The 5791-nt window shown below is 35.9% G+C and overlaps 1 long non-coding RNA gene across 1 annotated transcript; it reads left to right on the top strand.

Annotated features, from left to right (window-relative positions):
* The first annotated feature begins 1425 nt into the window (after positions 1 to 1425).
* On the top strand, positions 1426 to 5492 carry LOC110386149 (uncharacterized). The gene is made up of 3 exons (XR_002431378.3): positions 1426 to 1512; positions 1586 to 1931; positions 5410 to 5492. It is a non-coding gene; the product is annotated as an uncharacterized LOC110386149 (long non-coding RNA).
* Positions 5493 to 5791: the final 299 nt, after the last annotated feature.

A 5791-nucleotide genomic window follows, 5' to 3' on the forward strand; every position in this document is an offset into this window, starting at 1 on the left:
TACAGGCGCTATTACAAGTTTGACTTGTCAACTATAAGTAGCTGTTTCCGTTCATAATGTCAATCTTCAGGTCAATTAGACGCCTAATGGGTATTGTAAACTCGGTTAAGTTCCTGTGAAAGGCTTGCGGGATCGCTTGAATGCCGCGCGTACCTGAGCGAGCCATCCCGTTCCACAAAAGCTGAAGCTTAATTAAGTCAATTAAGTCATATTTAAGTGTGTTAGGCATAAGAGATATGATATAAGAGATATACATGCTATTTTTCTATTTGAGGTTAACAAAGGACATTTTTATTAAGCTGCTTTCAGACTACGCTATAATAGAATAGCATATAGCTCATAGCACAACAATATTGCGCACCATACATTGTTATGGACACGTTCACACTGTACTGTATTATATATTATTGGCTAAGTATAGATTGCTATACTATATGGCACTATAGTATAGCGTAGTCTGTAAGCAGCTTTAGCTTCTCTAATTGATTTTATAGTACGGAATATTTCCTTAATTGGCTCTGTTCGCAAAACGATAAAGTCATGTCGCCCTTCTAATTATAACGCTACAACGAGCTATATAACGAACAAATTATAATTTGCGTAATAACTGGTGGTAGGACCTCTTGTGAGTCCGCGCGGCTGGGTACCACCACCCTGTCTATTTTTGCCGTGAAGCAGTAATGCGTTTCGGTTTGAAGGGCGGGGTAGCCGTTGTAACTATACTGAGACCTTAGAACTTATATCTCAAGGTGGGTGGCGCATTTACGTTCTAGGTGTCTATGGGCTCCAGTAACCGCTCATCACCAGGTGGTCTGTGAGCTCGTCCACCCATCAAAGCAATAAAATAAAAAAAAATTGACTTATTATTTGGTTGAATACGTGCAGCCTTAAACAATCTAAAACTTTTCTGGCTATAACTAATAGAGAAAGCGTGTAATTACAACACAATTTTCTATGGTCGCGAAAGTTGTATGATTGATTGGGTAAATCGTATGAGTTTTACTAGTTTGAAACTTAATCTTGACTCAATTTCAGCCACTATTGTAGTACCTATGTGGAGAGTACAATCTTAGGAGAGTAAATAAATTAATAATAATAACGTTAACAACAGTAATATAATAATCATAAAATAGACAATAACTGTTGATTGTACCGGTAAGATTTTTTTATTATTTTAATATTGAAACATGATTATATGTGGCCGTCAGCCACAATTTATAGTCATGCCTATGTATTACAATTTATTTAAAACATAATAAATTTTGATGCAAAATCGGCCTATCCCTAGTTTCAATCCATAGACATAGACATATATGACTTTATAAATACCATTTTAATGCGTATTTTTACCTACGAAGTATTTATTGTATAGGTAAATTCGAACCTCATTATCTCCAATCTCCATACTAACTATGCTAAGTTTAGGCCACTTTTGCGCTGACGGCCTCATATGTACACTATAATTCCGTACTTACTATTTTGTATAGTTTCATTAGTGGTTATAAAAAACATGTATGTATAATGTACTTATACGTAAGATACTTATTTAAAGTAATATTAATAATTTCAGAAGCAATATTTTCAGAATGTAACATAACACGTCAACGAACATTAAATATACTATTAAAACGGATCTAAATATTTTATGTTAAAATCTGTAAGAAAGCACCTAAATCGTCAAGTAACTATACAATAAAACGAACAAAGAAAGCGGAAACATGAAAGAAAACCGAATGAAATCACCATTCCGAACTATTACAAGCGCATCAACACAAACAAACGGACATCGAGGGGTTCGTACAATTTATGCGCGTGCCTCCGAGGTAACAAAGCGAGAGAACAGATGCTTGCATGAATAAAACAGTCGAGGGCCGACTGAATATTTGAGGACGAGGTACATAGAACCGCACCGGCACGCGAGCTGGTCGAAGGTACTTTTTTAGCTACTTGTTCGTTTATTTTCTTACATATATATATTACAATACTACGTGTGGTTCATGATAAGACGGCTAAGAAGGTTAATAATAAAATAATAGTAATAAAAGGAGTATGCAGAGGCACTTTGTGAGGCGCGCCTTGAATATTCAAATAAAAATGAATGAAACACGTTACATTATACCCGATCCTGTAGACCGAATGGTAAATAGTCGAAGTCACCCAAAACACGTCATTACGGATCCTCCCGATCCATTAACGGTGCTTTTAGGTACCTCAAGCACCGGTCACCGTCTTCGTCGAACCCGTCGCTTGCGACGAAGGGCTGGACGAATTAACCCACAGACACAGCCCACTGAGTTTCTCGTCGGATTTTCTCAGTGGGTCGCGTTTCCGATCCGGTGATAGATTCTGCAAAGCACTGTTCTTGTTAGGGCCAGTGTTAGCAACACTCGGGTTTGAGCCATGTGAGCTCACCTACAAGTTAGGGCGAAACTGAAATAGCCTCTCAAGGGTATCAGCATAGGTAAGGAAAAAAAGTGGATTAATAGTTGTTTGTTTTAATCCTCTGGCCTATAAACTATTAATTGACCATTAAATCTGTTGGTACTTACTTAAAATCACAAAGCAGAGAAAACACAGTCGTATTTTATCATAGCAGATATACCCGGGGTAATGTCATTTATCATAAATCAACAAAGTGTCTTTAATGTAACTTAAGAAGGTATATTTTGAGACCGCACGGGTAGGTAGTACTACCACCCTGCCTATCTTTGCTGTGAAACAGTAATGCGTTTCGGTTTGAACTCTATAATTTCATAATTTTAATCAAATTCAAAAATACTATTTTTGGGATATGAATAATTGAATAAATTAGAATAAAATAATAAAGTTTACGGTTCCATCTCTAAGCTTATAATAAATTAAGTATACATTATTGAATTATGCCAGATTCAAAACTTTTGATTGAAATTTCAAATTAGGTCAGTAGTAAGTTTCACTGATTCGAAGAAATTCCTGTGTATTAGAAAGCCGCACGGTTTTGCATCACCATCACGCCTAAATCTGCCGCGATGTAGTCATGTTTTCCAGTTGAAGGATGAAATAATCGTTCAATACAATTATTGAGATTTCGATCTCATGTATTCGGGTACAGGCTTAAAAACAGGTGGGCCGTGATTTCGTTTATGAGTCTATGCAATAAAAATCGCTTCAGTTTTTAAGTATGCGACAAAAAGCAACGTATTGAAATAACAATAGATATACTATTTCGATATAACTCAAGTATGAAATTTTCTAAGTCTTTCATTAAAATCGAATATTTCTTATTTCCTTTTTAAGTTCAGATAAATGACGTGCCACCTGAAATTACAAACGCTTATATCAACCTCAGTTGAATCTCTCTCCGGTTTCAGAGTAGATTTTTCATCTAATCCCCCGTTTGTGTTCAATTTGTACATGTCCCTTAGTTATTTATCAGTCCGTCGCAGCGTCCACCCGAATAGCGTTTCAATATTTACACTGCACATCGACGTTACATAGAATCTAAGACGTGGCTGAGCCCGTGCTCGTCCGCCTGTTCTAGTGAAACTGTAAAGACATCGGGGACACAGGTAATCCTTCCTTCCTAAAATAAAAAAAAGATTCTAAGAATTTTTTTGATATAAATAACACTGGTCTGCACTATTTAAATAAACATACTTTATTTCGATTAGATGTATTGCTAATGCACATGCACATTCGTGTCTAAGAGTAAAATAACTCGCAGCTTACCTAGTATTAAGTAAAAGTACTGTTAGTAGGACCTCTTATGAGTCTACTGGTGGTAGGACCTCTTATGAGTCCGCACGGGTAGGTACCACCACCCTGCTTATTTGTTCCGTGAAGCAGTAATGCGTTTCGGTTTGAAGAGTGGGGCAGCCATTGTAACTATACTGAGACCTTAGAACTTATATCTGAAGGTAGGTGGCGGCATTTACGTTGTAGATGTCTATGGGCTCCGATAACCATTTAACGCCAGGTGAGCTGTGAGCCCGTCTACTTATCTAAGCAATAAAAAAAAAACTGAAAATATAAGCAAAATAGAATTTCGGGTTAAATATCCGGGAAAAAGCATTACCTTTCTTATCTATTTTTATAATATACATATGTTACGTCAATGTTACCATATCTCAGGTTTCGATTCTCTAAGGACATTGCAGGTAATTAAACTTTGGTCACTGCTCCATCTGCCACCCTCTGAAGCTGATATTGTGGTTACAACACTATCGCTTCTACAGTTTAATAAGTGAATTAAAAAAAATTTTTTGAAGTTAAATACCGGGAAAAAACGAACTGTACTTTAAAATATTATATCATTTTTACTAAACTCAGTTAAAAAAAAGTGTGTGTGTCCGCTCCGACGCACGACTGGAGTTTACTGGATATAAAAAATTAAACGAAACAATACGAGAAATAGTTCTATATTACGACAACACGATACACTAGAGATTATTAACAAATTAACGAGACACAAAACAAACGACTAACAAATATATGAAAATACAATAATGAGAGAAACGCGCGATCAGTACGAGGCTTTGTGGCGGACTGCCGGCGCAGCAGCCCGGCGTCACCTGCAATAACGCGGCCGCGCGTTGGCTCCTGATTGGCGCGCGCACGCATCACGCAATCAGGAGCCAATCAGGCGCATAACGCATTTCGTGTGACATGCTAGTACGATTTTGATTGGCGCGCGCACGCATCACGCAATCAGGAGCCAATCAGGCGCATAACGCATTTCGTGTGACATGCTAGTACGATTTTGGTCCCCATAATTTTCATACCCCGGGCCTATATATGTAAATCGATTCTAAAGGAGTAAACTCCAAAAAGTATTTTTAAATGAATTATTTAATATGAAATTGCACATTATTTATTTTTTAGACACATCGATAAAAACTTAATTTGAGCCTTGAAGTCGACAATTAATTCATTCAATTTAATTAGTTCATTTTTTGTTAAAGTTAGCATAAATTCATTATGGAACTACAGCTCGGTTAGTCCTTTCGTTCATTGCACGCGTTAATAAATTAGGAGACGCGCTTGTGTTTCCGGAATTTCTGAAAACTTGAAATAAAAATATCAAAAAATGATCATAAGTTTCGACTACATATTTAACATAAACATATACATATTCAATTCATTCTTCAGGCGGTACGCGATGCCAAACCATTTGATTAAATATTAACATTCTACCATTAGGTAAAAAAAATTAATCACTTAAGTTTAACCACTGAAAGAGATTTAGAAAAAAACAGTTACTTTACTAATAAATTTATTTAAATGACCGTTATGATTAGGTTTGCATTCGAAATATAAACTAACAAAGGGAATAAATAAATCGTTTGACTTTCATGTTTTCGATTTGTAAACAAAAACTTTCATAAATTATCACCTAATATGTTATAACAGTAATATCTAATCTAATTCTAGATGCTCAGTGACCTACACGCACAGCTTTATTTCGTCATCGATCCAGTAGACGGTAAACAATAAATTATTTTGTCATAAAGAAAGTGTTTTATTGTTCACGGTCCACAAGTTTTACATTTGATTTGGTACGAAAGTCCTTTATGTATTTCGGTCGCGCGGCAGGGAATCCTTTGATATTATATCAAGAAAAATAAAAGGTTTTTGCAAAAATAATGAATATTTTTATTAAAAAAAAAATTATAATGGATTTTTGTGATGAATGCCGTTGGTTAAATGGGATTAAAATCGTAAATAGTTGTTGGGGTGTCTTAAATGAGATTTCTGACCCGCAATTTAAGTTAAATAGGTTAAGCTTTATACATTACACAGCACCGCCCTAGAC

The sequence above is a fragment of the Bombyx mori genome, chromosome 11, assembly GCF_030269925.1.
Source record: "Bombyx mori chromosome 11, ASM3026992v2".
NCBI lineage: Eukaryota > Metazoa > Arthropoda > Insecta > Lepidoptera > Bombycidae > Bombyx > Bombyx mori.